We start from the raw sequence: 17,754 nt of genomic DNA on the forward strand, positions 1-17,754 counted from the left end.
AACTCAAGACCAGCTTGGGAAACAACCAGACCACCACCTCAAAAAAAAAAAAAAAAAAAAAGGAAACTGGGGAGTGATTGAAGTGGGAGAACCCAGACTATTCCGATATTCTGGGAAATTATAAGGACAACCCTGACATCTTTCTGTCTCAAAGGTACTGTTATCAATAACAAGTCCTCCCTCTTAAGTAGGAAAGTTATAGAACAAATAATAATGACTCACTTTATATAGTGCTAAAGACTTTTGTTCTTTTAGAAACTGGTGGTTTTTTTTTTTTTTCCGTCAAACTTATTTCCATTTTGTTTAACTGTCTATAAAAGAATAGTTTAAGACCACTCAGTGGTTGCCCCTACCCCCTCAGTGGCAGTAGGAACTACAGACTAGTCCTCAGTGGCCAGAGGATGTTCCCTTGAAAACTTTATGGTTTTTGGTTTGTTTTTAAGTACTACTGGTTATTGTACCCATGAGAACTGTACCTCTGAGCTATATCCCCAGCTCTCCTTTAATTTTATTTTTTATTTTAAGACAGGGTCTTGCTATATCACTCATGCTGGCCTCCCACTTGGGATCCTCCTGCTTTAGCCTCCTGAGTAGCTGGGATTACAGTTGAGCACCACTGCACCTGACAAAGCTTTATGCTTATTGGCACATCTCATCCTTACAACACTATAAAGTAGTGCTCTACTTATCATACCCAGTCTACAGAGGAGGAAACCAAAGTTCGGAGAGCTTAAAGAACTTGCCCAAGATCATGCAGCTAGTGAACAGCAAAGCTGGGCCTTGAACCCCAGAAGTCTTGCTCCAGATGCTGAGCTCTTAACTGCTGTATTAAACTTCTCTGGTTAATTAGTAACACATTTGTCATTCTACTTAACATTTTCCCACAACCTAATCAAATCCCAAGCCACTTGAGCAGAAATCTCCTAGGAAAGGTAGACTAATTGAAAATCAGCTAAAGTTAATATTAAATTAACAGACCATTATCTGAATAAATTCCAAAGTAACAATTCTTAACCTTTAGGGGTCACTCTCCTCTTTGAAAATTTGGTAATAATTAGGGTCCCTCCCCTTGGAAAGAGGTACATAGGCACACAAATGTAAACATGCATACAAGTGCAAGAATTGCTTGGAAATCAAACCCAGCCTAGGGCATGCTAGGCAGGCACTCTACCACTGACCTACACTGCAAGATTCAAATTACCACTTTTGCCTAGGCTGGTCTCAGACTTTCAATCTTCCTGTCACAGCCTTCCAAATAATTGTCTCCTAAGTTATATAATAATTTGTCTCCTAAGGTTTTTGCTTATTTATTTGTCTTTTGGTACTGAGGATTAAATCAAGAGATACTCTTGAGCTACATTCACAGCCCTTTTTATTTTTTGTTCTGAGGCAGATCTCTAAGTTGTCAGGCTGGCCTCGAAATTGTGATCCTCCCGCCTCAGCCTTCCTAGCAGCTGGAATTACTGGCATGTGCTAACCCAACCCGGCTAAATTATCAGTTGTTGATCTCACAATTTCCAGAGTCAGATAAAGCCCCTCCAGTGCAAATAGTCTGAGGATTATACCCAAGGCCCTCACTTCACCCCCACCCCATTAGCACAAATAGCCAAGGTATTGGTGTGTAAACTGCTCTGCCTACAAGCCTATGTGCATGTCATTGAATAAACTCTAAGTCCTTTAGAGTCACATGGTCTGGGAATGCAGATGTGTTTGTTCTGCCAGTTGAGTAGGAACAGGCTGTGGGTGGGGCCTTCTGGAGGAAGCTTGTGTTGCCAGTTGGTGTTGCTGCTGCACCATATACAGTCAGGTGCCACCGGGATGCTGAGAAGTCTCTTCCAGCCTAGGGGTCAAGAAAAAAAAAAAGAAAGAAAGAAAACACACAATTAGCCTAACCCAAGTCCCATCCCCAAACAGTTTGGCCAAAGTGTACTAGGGGAAGTCAAAAGCATAATAAATGGTTTTCTTTCCCCTCATTCTGAATTTAGCAGCAATATTTTTCTCCTCTCTAATTTTCTGCTACGCAAAGAACAAAACACACAGGTAATAAAGCATAATATTAAGGAACAAGTTTAGGAGCCAGACATAGATTCAATCCTAGCTTCACCATTTATTAACTGAAAAATGCAGGCAAGTTCCTTAGCATCTCTGAACCTCTGAATTCTGCCCTAGAAAATGTGGACACTTGTACTTACATTGCAAAAATTATTGTGAGGATTAAATAAGATAATACACCTAGTTCCTAACACATAAATACTTAATAAAAGTTAGGGCTGGGAATATAGCTCATTGGTAGAGTGCTTGCCTATGGCGTGCCTATCATATTTGATCTCCACGTATCATGGGGAGTAGTACAGGCACAATGGTGCCTGAAATTCCAGTGACTTGGGGGGTTGAGATGAGAGGTCACAGTTCAAAGCCAGCCTGGGCAACTTAGAAAACCCGTCCCAAAATAAAACATATAAAGAGTTGGGGATGTAATTCAGTGGTAAAGCACCCATGGGTTAAATCCACAGTATCAAAAAGAAAAAGAAAAGTTACTAAAACCAGATCTCAAGGTGTTTCTGGCTATTAATCCATGAGATGAAGAGCCCCCTTAGAGGGTTATGTTTAAGTCCTTGAATATCAAGAAGAGTCCAGACCGCAAGGAAATAAAGAGATCTGTACATCCTAATTCTTACAGGTTAGAAAGCTTCTTTGAATTTCTCACCATCACTGGTACAGTGTTTGATGAACAATAGATGACTATTGGCAGGCACATGTGGAAGTACTAAATGGTACTCTGAGAGAGCCAGGATCACCTTAAGAAATAGAAGCAGAGCTGGGCATTTGGTGCTCTTCTGTAATCTCTACTACTCTGGAAGCTGAAGTAAGAAGATCTTGAGTTCAAGGCCAGCCTGGGCAACACAGTGAGATCCCCCCTCACAGAGGGGATGTGTGTGTGTGTGTGTGTGTGTGTGTGTGTGTGTGAGAGAGAGAGAGAGAGAGAGAGGGAGAGAGAGAGAAGGAATATCATGAAAATAAAAGGGGAAAGTTGTTCAAGATTAAAAGATAGTAAAGACATTGTGGAGACATAGCCAGTTGTAATACATGAATCTTGATTGATTCTTGGTCTGAAAAAAAAAAAAAAAAACATTATAAGACATTTTGATGATAGTATAAGAAATTCAAATATGGGTAATTATTAGATGAACTAGGGAAGTATTATTAGGTATAATAGTGGTCTTATAGATATTTAAAAGAATGTCTTTTTAATCATTCATATATTTTTGAAGCTGTATCCTGAAGTATGTAGAGATAATTTTGAAATGGTCCCAAAACCACATTTACATGTTCAAATGAATGCTACTTGACAAATATTAATAAATATCAAATTAAGATGAGAATAGTTGCACGGATGGGTATATATTCTATTGTATGTTTGAATATTTTCACAATATGTACTTAGAAAAAGAAGACATTGGGAAGAACTCTCAGAGGAACACGTACTCTACATGTACCAGAGAAAAGCCCGAAAACTATCCTGAGTACACCAGGCTGACAGCAATGAACTTGTTATGGGGTGAACTGTGGCTCAACCAAAATTCATATGTTGTAGTACTAACCCCCAGAGCCTCAGAATGTAACCATATGGAGCGATTGTTTTGTTTTGCCTTTGTATAGGATCTCCATATATGCTACCCAAGCTGACCTTGTACTCTTGGGTTCAAGTGATCCTCTACCTGGATCTCCCAAATAGAAGGGCCTGCAGGCATGTGCCACTGCACCCAGCTTGGAGAGAGGATCTTTAAAATGTAGCTCGCTGGGGGTGGTAGCACATGCCTATAATTGGGAGACTGAGGCAGGAAGATCACAAGTTCCAAGGCAGTTCCAGCAATGTAGCAAGACCCTGTCTCAAAATAAAAAATTAAAAAGTGGGACCGGGGAAGTACCTCAGTGTTTTAGTAACTTTAGGTTCAATCCCCAGTAGTGAAAAAATAAAAAAATAAAGTAAAAGTGAGGTCATTAGGGGGTCCTAATCCCAAATAACTAAGGACCTTATAAGAAGAGGAACTTTGGACACAGGTACCTATACAGAAGGAAGATAATATGAAGGCCCAGGGAGAAGATAGCCACCTATAAATCAGAGATTCTTCCTGATGGGTGTAGTGGCACACATCTGTATCCCAGTGCCCTCACAGGTTGAAGCAGGAGGATTGCAAGTTCGAGGTCAGCCTCAACAACTTAGCCTAGCAAGATCCTATCTAAAAATAAAAAAGACTAGGAATATGACAGTTCACAATGTCAAGCTATGGGTCCCACCTAAGTGCCTATCGGCAGATAAAGGAATAAAGGTGATGTAGTATATATACACAATGTAGTTCTACTCAGTCATAAAGAAAAATGAAATTATGTCATTGACTAGTAAATGGATGGAACTGGAGAAATAAACCAGACTCAGAAAGTCAAGGGTCAAATGTTTTCTCTTGTATGCAAAAGCTAGAGAAGAAAATAAAATAAAAAAATATCGGGGCAATCTCATGAAAATAGAAGGGAAGCCAGACCCAGTGGTGCCTGCCTGTGATACCAGCAATTTGAGACTTAGGAGGCTAAGAGAGGATCACAAGTTCCCGGCCAGCCTAAGCAACTTAGCAAGAATCTGTTTCAAAATAAAAAAATTAAAAGGGCTGGCGATGTGGCTCAGTGGTTAAGCATCCCTGGTTCAATCTTGGGTACCAAAAAATAGAAAGGAGAACAGTGGAGGAAGGGAATCAACAGGGAGGGAAGGGAGGGAAAGGAGAGATACTTAGGAATGAAATTGACCAAACTATGCTATGTGTATGTATGAATGTCACAGTGAACCCCACTATTATGTAAAATTATAACGTACCAACAAAAAAACAATTGAATACATCATATTGGTTAATAGGTTCCAACCTGTAAATCTGGGAGAGGGGGATGACACAAACATTCAGACCATCGTACCTAGTGAACTAATGCGGAACTCCTTTTGATTTGCCCAGGGGTCTTTCCCCCTACTCTCACCCAGCTCTGTTCCCCAGAAACTGCAGTCTGGTAACTGCAGAGTCCACATTGGGTAGAACATGCTGCAAGGCCCAACCAACCTGGGACCAGAGCTTGGGCTCATCTAAGAGCAGTTGCCCAAGGAGGTTGTGATACACAAACACAAACACACCTCTGGGTCCCAGAGCACTGCATATCTGAACATCTGGAATCCAAGTCTGACACGTGTTGATCCTTTACCCTTCTGAAGTGCTTTTTGGGTTTTCTCAATTAAAAGTTAATAAGGGCGGGCTGGGGTTGTGGCTCAGTGGTGGAGCACCGGGTTCGATTTTCAGCACCACATATAAATAAATAAATAAAATAAGGGTCCATCATGGTGCAAGCCTATAAATCCAGCGGCTCAGAAGCCTGAGCAGGAGGATTGTGAGTTCAAAGCCAGCTTCAGCAAAAGTGAGGCGCTAAGCAACTCAGTGAGAACCTGTCTCTAAATAAAATACAAAAAATAGGGCTGGGAATGTGGTTCAGTGGTCAAGTACCCCTGAGTTCAATCCTTGGTACCAAATAAAAATTTAAAAAAAGGTCCATCAACAACTAAAAAATATATATATGTGTGTGTGTGTGTGTGTGTGTGTGTGTGTGTGTGTGTGTGTTTGGGGAGGAAATCTAACTATAAAAGCCCTGCAGCTAATCTTTATACTAACTGATAATGACTATTTACTAATACTTAGAAATACTATTAAGGTTCAGGTGGTATGCAGCCATAGTCAATTAATAAAATATTCAAATAACCTCAGACTTGTTGATAAATACCACCCCTCCTCATCACCTAGCCCCTCTCTGGCAACGTCCACAAATCCAGCAGCTAACTGGTTAACGCCTGGAAACCCAAGAAACCTGCTGCAGCACAATCTTGACCTCTACTCTGAAAAGAGGGACAGGATGCCGTCTCCGCCTTTACTGGTTATTGCACACTTTTCAAATTCTTCCCTGCTTAGTGTGTTCCCAGCATGACTTTCTCAATTTTTTATGACACATTATCTTACTGCAGTTCTAAAACATAAACTATAAATATTTCCTTTTACATACGAAGAAACTGAGATTTAGAGAAAGTAATTTGCCCAAGGTCACGTACTGGAAAGGAGCAGAGTTCTTAATCACTGCTGCTATTTTCATAGTATTTTCAACCTCACCCCCTGGAATTGCTAAGTCAAAATCCCTTTATCTCCAGGAGAGCAGAAAGCCATGCAGTAAGAATTCAGAGGCTGTGGTCCAGGGTCTGGGGCAGTCTGGGTATGCTTGATGCTCCCCTTTTCTCTAAGTAAGATGGAGACACCAAGAATGGTGTCTAAGTCATAAAAATTCACAAATGACAAGTGGTCCTGCAACCAAATGAAATTGCAGATGGTTCCAGAGTTTCCTTGCTGTGAAAAGGATGGGAACTCAAGAGGACCCTTCTGTAGTCAGGAGGCACAGCGGGACTCAGTCCATGAGTATGACCCACTTTAACCTTTCAAAGCAGTGGCCAAAGTCTGCACAGCTTTCTGAGGAACACCTGGACACTTCTGACTCCTCCCCAGCCTCTGAAAGTATTGCTGCAGGAACCTGACAGCCCAGTCCCTCCCTACCAAAGCTGTCAACTTACTGAACACCCACTCAGAGTGCGTGCGGGGAGGCCCCCTCATTTCACCCTTGCCCTGGCCCCTGATTTCCTGCTGACCTTCAGACTTTGCCTTTGCCTTTCCCATGGCACTTAACCCCTGTGTGACCTGAGGACTCTATAACCCTAAAAACCAGTCCTGCTAACCAGCTGGCCTGGGCACAATAGCACTTGGAAAGCAAAGTCATGGGACTGAAACCAGAAGAAAACCTATTCATGAGAGAAGCAGCTGGCAGCTGAAAAACAGAAGGCGAGAGAAAGGAAGGCCAGTTCCTACCTCCTACAGGACCTGATTAACTGGGGATTTCAGAGCCAGTCACTCAACCTGCCTAAACCCCCCTAGGCCCCTCTCCTAATGAAGGCAGCCATGCTTATCACATCTCCGTCACCCCCTCCCCTTCCCTGCAGGGCTCAGAAGGGCAACCCCGCTGACAGGAGCTTTGAGATGGAAAGCAATAAGGAGGGGAGAGCAGAGCACAAAGCAGGCGAGGGGAGCCAAGAGTATGCTTCCTCTAATTCCACTCTCCAATTAAACACCAAAGAAACATTTGTGAGGACATTTGTTATTATTAAATAATTTTATTCTTTTTAAATTTTGCAAGTATCATGTATTTTCACTGAAAAAACAGAGAACAGAAAACTCATCTATAACTAGGACACAGTCACTTTCAACATTTAATATACATATGCTCCCCCCACCCCCAGTACTGGGGATTGAACCCAGAGATACTCTACCACTGACCTACATCCCGAGTCCTTTTTAAAATTTTGTGACAGGGCCCTGCTAAATGGCCCAAGCTGGCTTCAGTCTCCCATATTGCTGGAATTAGAGATATGTGCTACTGTGCCTGGCAACAGACATACAAGTTTCACACCAAAAAACAAGCGAACACCGTCTATATTCTCACCTGGCAAGTTTGAGACCAGCCTGGGAAACATAGTGAGACCCTGTCTTAAAATTTTAAAGAGGGCTGGGATTAGCTCAGTGGTAAAGCACTACTGGAATCAATACCCAGTACCAGAGATATGGCCGGGGAGACTGTACATATTCTCCACTGTAGATCATAATCATCTCTCCATGTCAATAAATCCATTCCATCCACACCCTTCTTAATAGCTACTGTGTATTTCATCATACGCATAAGAGATAAGGTTCAGCCAGTCCCCTACTGCTGTGCATTTAGATTGCTTGTGAGGAAATTTAAATTGTTTTCTGGTGGCAAACAGAGACTAGTGGAGATGATATCCCAGCCTATTTAATAGTCCTCAACTCTATCATCCCCATTCATTCACCCATCACACCAGATTGAGAACTCCAATCTGGTTACTCTACACTTCTGTACATTATATTCCCTTATACACAACCACAGAGAACTTCCAATTGTCTTCTTGCGTGAGCCCTATCCATAAACATGTGTTAGGGGGCCACAGCATCATCTCTTAGTTCAATTTCCCCCTCTTAGTCCTGGGAAGTAACAGATCACAGCTGAGGCCAAACCAGGTAGAACTTTTCTCTAGCTCCAGCTAGAACTTTTCTCCATTGTCTTATAGTTTATTAGTGGAAAATGACTCCACCGGTTGTACAGGTTGCATCATAGGAATCTTCTCCCACCTGCTAAGTGAGAGTTTCCTGCCATGTTAGTTTGGGGCCCTGGAACTGGCTAACAAAGAGTTAGAACACTTCTGCAGCAAGGTGACTGAATCAGGGGTGAGAAGGAAGATGTGACAAGTAGATGAACACAACATGCACACACGCTCATGCAGGCGTGCTCCAGAGCCTTTGCATATGGGAGATAAAAAGCATTCATAAGGAGACAAAAGTTGTATCTCATGAATTTCAGAGGGAAAAAGCTAGCATCTATAGATTGAATGCAAGTATCGGTTTTGCACCTTTTGACACTAGATGCCAGTGTCAGAGGAGTCCTGAGAGTGCCCAGCCAGCTTTGGATTGAGGTTAAGTTCTTGAATACAACTTTTTTTGGGGGTGGGGGGTGCTGGGGATGGAAGCCAGGGAAACCAGGGCCTGGAGAATGCTAGGTGAGCATTACACCCCTGAGCTACACTCCCAGTCCCAGATGCATATTTTTACTCCCTTTCCACTGCCTTGTTTTTCCCAGTTTTCACAATAACGATACTACTTTAAGGTCCTTCCGTTTTCTCATTTCCTCACTGTGGTATCAAGAACACTCTTGAGACAAAAGTGTGCCCTTAAGTGATTCAGATAGAGGAAAAAAGAACCCCGGGGGAAGTGGGAAAGGAAGCGATGAGACCACTCCTGCTCTTGGCAATTAAAGGGAGGAAGAAGGAAGGAGGAAGGGGAGGGTCCAGTCTCTCCTCTCCTGCAGGGAATGAGTGAAACACATCCTGGCTTCCCCTGTTCCCCTCTCTTAAGGGTGCCCATCCTCTGCAAATCACCCAGACTTTAAAATCTGCAGCCTTCTTTGTCTTCTTTTTCTCTCACTCCTAAACAACCACTCTGTTGTTGAGCTCTGTAAGCTCTTTCTTCCCCAAAGCTTTCCCACTCCCATCCCTCCCTCTGCATTTCCATAGCAACGTCCCTAACTCAGGCCTTTTCCCCTCACATTTGAACAACTACTCCTGCCTCCGATTTGGCCTCACTTCCCCACCCTCCTTAACTCCTCCTTTTCCATTCTTACCAACACCTCCCCCATTTATGACCCTAGCAGATGTGGCATAGCATAATGTTACCTTCCTGCTAGAAAAGTGCCAATGAATTCCATTTGCCTGTGGAAGAAAGCCTAATGTCTTTAGAAAACCCTGCCATAATTAGGCATTGTCCTGATCTCCCTTTTCTCACTTTAGCTGCTTCTGTCCACATCCCAAACATGCCAAGAGATCCAGCCTTCCCCCAGTGCTTTCCCTGGAATTTCACCTCTGAGGTGTTCAGCCCTTCTAACTTTTACCTTTGGAATCAGAAAGACTGTTCACAGCAAATTTCCTTAAAATGTCACTTTTCGCCCAACAAGAAAGCACTTTATCTTCTTTAACTTTATTCTTTGCACCTTTCAGTGCCTTATACTTTATTATCTTTAACGAAGGTTAATGTCTTATCTCTCCTACTGGGTTACAGTTCCTGAAGGGCAGAGGCTTTTTTGTTGGTCATTGTCCTGCCTGTAGCCCCAGGAAATTCCGAGTTTATGTGAGCTCTGCTGCATAATTACTTGATAATTACCCTGGCAGCTCAATCTGATACACACTTGAAGACAGGTCCCTGGAAGGCTCAGAGGCTCACCCGCCTCCTGGATTCCCAGGCCTGAAAACAAAAGCCTACGTGTACTGCAGGAGTTTTGGTTGTTGTGATAAGTCAAATTGCATTCCCCTGAAAATTCGTAAGTTGACATGTGAGCTACTATTGGGCTGGGGTTGTAGCTCAGTGGTAGAGTGCTTGCTTTGAATGCGTGAGGCACTGGGTTCGATCCTCAGCAACACATAAATAAAACAAAGGTATTGTGTACGTCTGCAACTATAAACAAAACAAATTTTTTTTAAAAGAGACCTTATTGGGAAACAGGGTTTATACGAAGGTACTTGAGTATAACTGAGGTCATTAGGGTGCATCCTAAATCCAATTTGACTGGCATCTATATAAAAAGGGGACATTTGGACTTACAATCACATATACATAAATTCACATACATGAGGTGCCATAAAGAGTACAGGAGGCTAACAGAAGCTAGGAGAGAGGCCATAGCTCTCAGAAGGGGTCAACCTGCCAACACCTTGGGGGTTTTTGTTTGTTTTGTTTTGGAATATTGGGGATTGAACCCAGAACTCCCTCATGTTAGGCAAGCCCTCTACCACCGAGCTACTTCCTCAGCTCCCCACTCCACCTCACCCCTCCTTTTTTTAAAGTAAAAAGATAGACTCTAGCTATATTATTCAGGCAGGCCCTGAACTCCTGGACTCAAGTGATCCTCTTGCTTTAGCCTCCTCAGTAATAGGAGCCACACCACCATTCTGACTCGTGGTACTTGCTTAAGGCAGCCCCAGCAAACTAAAACAACTGAAATCCTGAGAAACATGCCGGCCTCCAAAGTGAGGCCTGTTTCAAGACTGAGGCCATGGTCTTGGCAGGGCAAAGCCGAGGTTTGGAGATGCCCTGAGAAAAAGAGTAAGAGCAGCCCCCAGGCTACAAATAGCTCATGTTGTTACAGAGTTGGGGCCTTCCTGGAAACTGAGGCAGCACAAAGACTTCCCCTTCATACCCTGATCCTTGGAACCAAGTCAGAAAGATTTTAGATATGTGCTCAGAGTAACAGTAATGAGTTCATTGAAGGGATAGAAAGGGGAAAGGGGACACCTTAATAGAGAGAGTGGGTCCTCTCAGAGAGGAGAGGGACAATGTGCCTCTCCTATACTCCAGTTTTATTGGGGATCCCAGAGAAGTTTCCAGAAAGTCCTGCCCAGTTTTACCGCTTGCCTTTTGACTGATAGCAAGATGACATCAGACTTTCAAGTCCCCATTGTCATGGCAAATCTAGGTCACATTGGCCCATGATGACCGGTCTTGGAGATTTTATGGTTAGGAAGAACTCCCCTTATCTCCCAGAGTTTCAGGATCTGGTCACAAAAGTCTCCTGGGTTCCTCCCATGGACATTCCCAGACCTGTATTTCTCCTGCAGTTAACAGATAATTTGCTGAGGAATGTGACATATCCTGTCCACTTAGGCCAGGCAGGGCTGCAGGTAAATTGCTTCTTGGAAAAGAAGCATGTGGGGATCAGCATAGTGGGCCCATTTTATAAAATTATTCCCTTAACTTCATGTTCCCACGGTTCACATCTGTCTTTCCCCTAACAATGTTAACAGCTAAGCGAAAGTGACTGATCATTCCTGAGGGCTGCGGGCCTGTCTTTGGCCACATGACACAGTTCTTTGAAGAGAGAATTTTGTTTCTGCATTTGGGCAGGGGGTGGTATAGAGGGGATAGGTGAGGGAACTCTGCTGAAGATTACACCCTGCTTCCAGGCCCCAAGGTTTCCGAGTAAACTCTTTAATGAAAGGTAGCCTGTTGCAGCGGCACGCTCCTGTGATGCCAGCAACTCTGAAGGTAAGACTGGAGGATCACAAGTTCCAGGCCAGTCTCGGCAACTTAGTGAGACCCTGCCTCAAAAAAAAAAAAAAAAAAAAAAAAAAAAAAAACTGCCAGGGATAGAGCTCAATGGTAAAACAATCCTGGGTTCAATCCCCAGTACAGTAAAAACAAATAAATAAAATTAATTAAATGGAGGGATGTCATCAGGCTTGCAGCATTGTGGAGCTCTGCCCTGGAAACTACTCCCTAAATACCACTCTCCACTGAAGCTCCTGGGCCCTGCCATCTCCTCAGCAAACATTCTCCTCCTCAATGATTGTTCTCCTCTGGACTCAAAGAGGTATTTCCTGTACCCTGTTTACCCATGTGTCCACCTACCCTAGGACCCCAACAGATATGCAAATTATATTAGGAGGATTGATTTGATAGGTTGGCTAAGTGTAAAGGGTCCCCAGTAGAGATAGGAAAACTAATGCATGAAGGGTTTTAGGTTAAGGCAGACTGCTAGCAGGAACTCAAAGCCAAAGCTTCATTCAACTGAGTGGAAGTGACTAGTCACCCCTGAGGACTGTGGGCTTGTCTTTGGCCACCTGACACAGCTCTTTGTAGTGAAGGTGGTAGGCAAGCAGGGAGACAGGAGCAAAAGCAGGAGTGTAAATTAGTAATAAGTTCAAGAGGAACCACCAGTCTGGGGCTGAGGGGTCAGGGTCTAACAACAAACCCCACACTATAGGAGCAAACACTGCGAGGAACCAGACCTTTGCTTTAAACCTGTGCTGCCCCGTACAGTCACCTCTGAGCATGTGTGGTTTTTGAATATTAGAAATTTGGCTAGTGGAAATTAACGTATGTACTGATGTGTAGTAAGTGTTACATACAGACTGGATTTTGAAGATTTAGCTTGAAAAGAAAAAATCTAAAAGATCTCAATAATTTTAGTGGCAAGGGGAGCAAGGGATTAGATCCATGGCCTTGCCCACACCAGGCGAATGCTCTGCCACTCAGTCCTTCATTAGTAGTTTTCCAATATTGATTACATGTTAACTGAATACTATTCACATTGTGTTAAATAGATTATATTAAAATTAATTTCACTTCTTTCTCTTTGTATTTTTAAATATGGTTACTAGAAATTTATATTTTCTCTATTTTTTGTGGTATTGGGATTGAACACAGGGCCTCACTGATGCTAGGCAAGTGCTCTACCACTGAGTTACATCCCCAGCCCTAAAAATTTATGTTTTATTTTATTTATATTTTACAGTACTGGGGATTGAACCCAGGTCCTCACCCATGCCAGGCAAACATTCTACCACTAAGCCACATCCCCGATAGAAAAATTTAAATTACATGCGTCTCAAATTTGTTTCCCAGATATGTTCGGGTAAGGAAAGTTTTCCCTTTCATGTACTTTTTGGTCGAAGTGCAAATTAAACTAACAATAGGTAGATTAGAAAGAGAAAGAAAAAACCTCTCCAGATTTAATTATTTATGGGAGTTCACAAAGAAAATGATTCAAAGAGGCAGTTAGGGCCTGGCATGCTGGAGGAGCACGCCTTTATTCCCAGCTACCAGGGAGGCTGAGGCAGGAGGATCACAAGTTCTAGGCCAGCCTCAGCAACTTAGTCATACCCTGTCTCCATAAAAAAAAAAAAAAAAAAAAAAAAAGCTGGGGATGTAGCACTGTGGTACAGTGCCCCTAGATTCAATCCCTAGCACCACCACACACACAAACACACGCCCCACAAAGAGGCAGGGTTGGCAGTGTAGCTCAGTGGCAAAGCCCTCGCCTAGCATGTGGGAGTTCAATCCCCAGGATTGGGAAAAAAAATGCAGCTAGTCATTCTTTTTTTTTTTTTTTTTTTGTGGTGCTGGGGGATTATGAACCCAGGGCCTTGTGCTTACAAGGCAAGCACTCTACCAACTGAGCTACATCCCCAACCCAAAGAAATACACTTGGAATTCAGGGCTTATATGCTATCCTAATGAAATAGGAAGGGGTAGGGGGCATTTCTGAGAAAATAAATGACTTCTTAGAAGATGGGAGGGTACCCATGGGAAAAAAAAAATTTGTTGGAAAGATAAATGGGCCCTCAGGAGAACAGATAAGAGATCTGATAGTTCATGACAATATCTGTCTGGATGTGATGCCAACTTCCTTCTTTGTCTAGCAGAGAAGATTAAGGGAGGGATTTATGACAACTGAATTATTTTGTGAGGCTCTGCTTCTAGGCAGATAAAAGATTTCAGGAAATCAAATGCCTTCGGCTCAGAATTATTATTATGCCACAGTGGTTCATTCCAGGTCTGTTTAGGGTGGCCCTGCTCTAGGCACAGCATCCTAACCCTTGGTACAACCTGAGGAATGATGCTCTTCTCCTGTCCATTATGCACTCAGGCCCTGAGAAGTTAAGAAACTTGCCCAAGGTCACAAGCTGATAAAAAAGAGAAAAAAAAAAAAAAAAAAAAAAAAAAATCCAAGAAGATGCAAAACTTGTGACACCAGAGAAATCTGCAAGGAAGTGAGCAAGGAGGATAGCTTGGACTAGAATGATGGCAGTTATAATATAATATAAAGTTGCTCCCCCGTCCTTTACACTGCAGCCATTTCTCTGCCTCCCAACTTACAACCTAGCTTGTCAGTCTGTGAACATCCTAGCTAGCCATTGGTTCATCAGTCAGCTTGCAAGTATCCTTCTCGTTATTGGTCCTTGTTAGCCCATGGAATTCCACTACTTAAGAATAGCTCCCCCACCATTTTCTCTCTCTTTTCTCCTCGCTTTCATGCTCTCTCCTGCACACTCATGCTTTCTCTCTTTCTCTCATTTTCTCTCATACCCTGCAGGGAGACACTCTGCCTGTTTGCTTAATAAACTCTCTTATGTGAGTTCCCGCATCCGGAGTGGTTTCTGGGTTCTTACAGCAGTAGACAGAGGAAAAGGAAGAGATTTGAGATATATTTTTAGGTGGTGTGGTGGTTTGCATCTGAAGTGTCCTCCAAGGGTCCAGGTGTTAAGGCTTGGTTGCCAATTTGCCAATTTGGTTACCAAAAGCTTGGTTGTGGTGGAGGTGGGGCCTACTACCCTTTAAGGGGATATGGGGACCCTGCCCCTCCCTCTCCCTTCTTTTGCTTCCCTGCCACCATTAAGTGAACAACTTGGCTCTACCACCCACTCCCTGCAATGATGCACTGTGCCACCACAGGCCCCAAAACAGAGTGAAGCAACTGTGGACTAAAACCTCTGGTACTGTGAGCCAAGAAACAACTTTATTCCTTATAAGTTGATTTATCTCAGGTATTTCATTCCAGTGATGGAAAACTGACTAAACACTGGTAGAAGCACTCCCCTTCCGTTGTGTGAGTAGTAGTCAGGAAGAGGAAGAAAGGATGATTCTGGGTGTCTGGCAGCAGGCACAGGCGCATTCGATTCTGTGTTCAGAACCTGAGCAGCACAGAGAAAGGGGCACAGATGTGGCATGCAAAACCTGTCTTTTCCATTTCCTGAGTGCATATCTGGAAGTTATGTCACCTCCTTGGACTCAGTTTCCTCAGCCGAAAAGCAGGAAACTCATAAAAGAGTTGTAATGAAAAAATAAATAGGATAATTCCATAAAAGTACTACATAAATGTTCATTTGTTTGAAAAGAGAAGTATCAGGATCTAGAAACATTCTTGTCCTCTCCTCGTTTTCATTTCCCAGGCCTCTAAATCAATGATTAGTGCTCAAGCCAGCTCCCCTAGCAAGCACATCAAAGAGAGAGCAAGTGGGATGGCTTATTTCTCCCAGGAAGTCTGCCTCTCTTGGGTCACAGTGCTTCTCTCATGGAACGTCTGGGCTGGGGCCACAAAATTGGGTTAACTCAGTTAATGTCAGGCCTGCCCTGGGTGGAGATCCAAAAGTGAGAACCAACTGGGCTTCCCTTCCCACCCAGCAAGGGACAAGATCCCACCCACAGGCCCCTAGGTGCTCAGTTGCATACCCTCAAGGACGAACACCTTCTCCACGTTCCTCTCTGACCCCATTTACCCCTAGAGATTGTCTTCACCAAGACAGAACTTTCCCAAACCTGTCCAACTCTTCTAAGTGGTGCATTGCATTCTATGAGAATGTCGTCCCCTGGAGTTGTACAAGACCTCTGTGAATCAAACCCAAGTGCAGCTGCCTCCTCAAGCCCGACAGTGCCTGGCGGATCTGAGAAATGACTGGAGAGTCCTCCCAGAGCTCTCTCCATCTCTTCCTGCTTCTCTTTCAAGCAATTCCAGGCAGGAGCCTGCCCTGAGTCCTGCTCTTCTTCAGTTGCAGTCTTAGTTTGAAGGAGATCTGAACTGAATGTGGGGCCCTTCTGCCATCCTGCCCTTAGTATACTCAATTGACATTTTCATCTGTCACCCCCACTAAACTGGGCAGGATAGGTCCTACTCTTACATAGTTCTGGTGTGTGGTGCTCTGTCAATGTTTGTGGAATTAATGAAAAAGTGTGTCTCTGCTAAGATTTCTACCAATAGTAGTTAAAGCAGAGATGGTTGTCTTTTAATGGAAGATTCTTTACTGATGGCATACTTGGAAGAGACCTAAAGGGAAAAGGAACCTTTCAATCCTCACATGTGGGCAACCACTCCTCCTAACACCTGCCCAGCCCCCTGCAGAAGGTTTCATGAAGGCTGGATTGAGGCTCCTGGAAGTGGCTTTCCTTCAACATCTACGAAACAAGCCCTTGGTCATCCCCCTCATGCTTTCATTCTGGAGGCCCCTCACCTTCTGGAGAATCACTGTGGGCTTTTCCATGTCCTTGCTGAGTATTTGTGAATAACACCATTTCATAGCATAACAAGATGGGGGTGAGCCCATGAGGTACTTACCCTGAGTGTAGAATCTAATTAGGGACCAAAAAACTTAGGCAAGATAAATAATAGCTTAGTGTAATCTTTTAAAAGTTTTGACATTGTGGTCCTTATGAATTACTTTTCATGATTTTTATTTAAAAAATGATTGAATTAAAATATTATTTATCATGGTTACTGAGTCTTATGGTGCCCCCTTAAAACTTATCCTCTGACTGAGAACTGAGTACTGAATACTCAGTACCTTATTCTACTTAGTATCTAAAGAGCAGAGTGCAGTAGTCTCAGCTCCTATCTCTAAATGGCGCTGGCTTCAGCATCCACATTAAGGTGTGAGAACCCCTTGAGGAAGACTGGTAGATGGATGATTGGTCTCAATCTTAGCATAGTTTTCCTTCAGAAAGCCAGGCAAACAAATGGTAGTGGGGGGTGGGCAAGTATTTTATTCCAATGTTTCCACCAGCCTTAAACAACCCTTGGGCTCTGTGGTCTGATGATCAGAGGTGTAAAGGTTGCTAACAGACCTTTGATATAGTTGCCAACACCCACATTTTCCATTCTGGGAACAATGCCATCAAGGGTCACAGCAGTCCTCCCCTACCTAAGTGAGGAAGTGTCTGTGGGTGCTGGTGGGCAGGTCCTGTGAGGGCAAAGAGATAGGCATCCAGAGGAGCTCTTATCCTAGCTGCCTGTCTTTCCCCTCTGCCACACACAACCTTTTGCGCTTTCAAAACATGTACTTATCCCTCACACCTTCCTTGGCCAGAGCCAACTCACCTCTCTGCCCCTCCAAATGGAGAAGCTGTCCCAGCAATTGCATTTAAAGATTTTCTTTCACCGATTCAGAACTTGGCCCTTGTTCTGGACTTATTTCCTCACCCCAGTGCAGTCTCTATTTCAGGCATGCAAGAGAGAGTGAGCTATTTTGTTATGAAGGCAGGGCAACAACCTCAAGTTCCCCTACCAGTGCCTTTAGAACTCTCTTCCGAGTAACTGGAGCATAAAATTCTTCGACAAAGTCCCTTTAGGGGACACACCATCTGGGGATACTCCCTAGAAGGGTAGGTTTCTGGGCTAATTTGACTGCTGTTTTGCAGGAATGCAGGTGAACAAAAGGTAATTTCCACTAGGTCAAGATGTTTTCTCCACTTCCTGTTCTTGTCTATTTTGCTGTGTTCCAGTGTGAAACCACTCAGT

The 17,754-nt window shown here is 43.5% G+C and overlaps 1 protein-coding gene across 2 annotated transcripts in view; it reads right to left on the reverse strand.

The window, feature by feature from the left end:
* LOC124990998 (uncharacterized) overlaps nucleotides 1-17,754 on the reverse strand; it is a 60,802-nt gene continuing 43,048 nt past the window's right edge. The window contains exon 2 of one of the 2 annotated variants that reach the window (XM_047561616.1): nucleotides 1-1,840. The gene's annotated coding sequence lies outside the window, so the exon portion shown is untranslated. Of the gene's footprint in view, nucleotides 1,841-3,001; nucleotides 3,111-17,754 lie in introns of those variants that run through there. The other variant, XM_047561617.1, reaches the window with a different exon arrangement.

Source organism: Sciurus carolinensis, chromosome 8 (genome assembly GCF_902686445.1).
Source record: "Sciurus carolinensis chromosome 8, mSciCar1.2, whole genome shotgun sequence".
NCBI classification, from domain to species: Eukaryota; Metazoa; Chordata; class Mammalia; order Rodentia; family Sciuridae; genus Sciurus; species Sciurus carolinensis.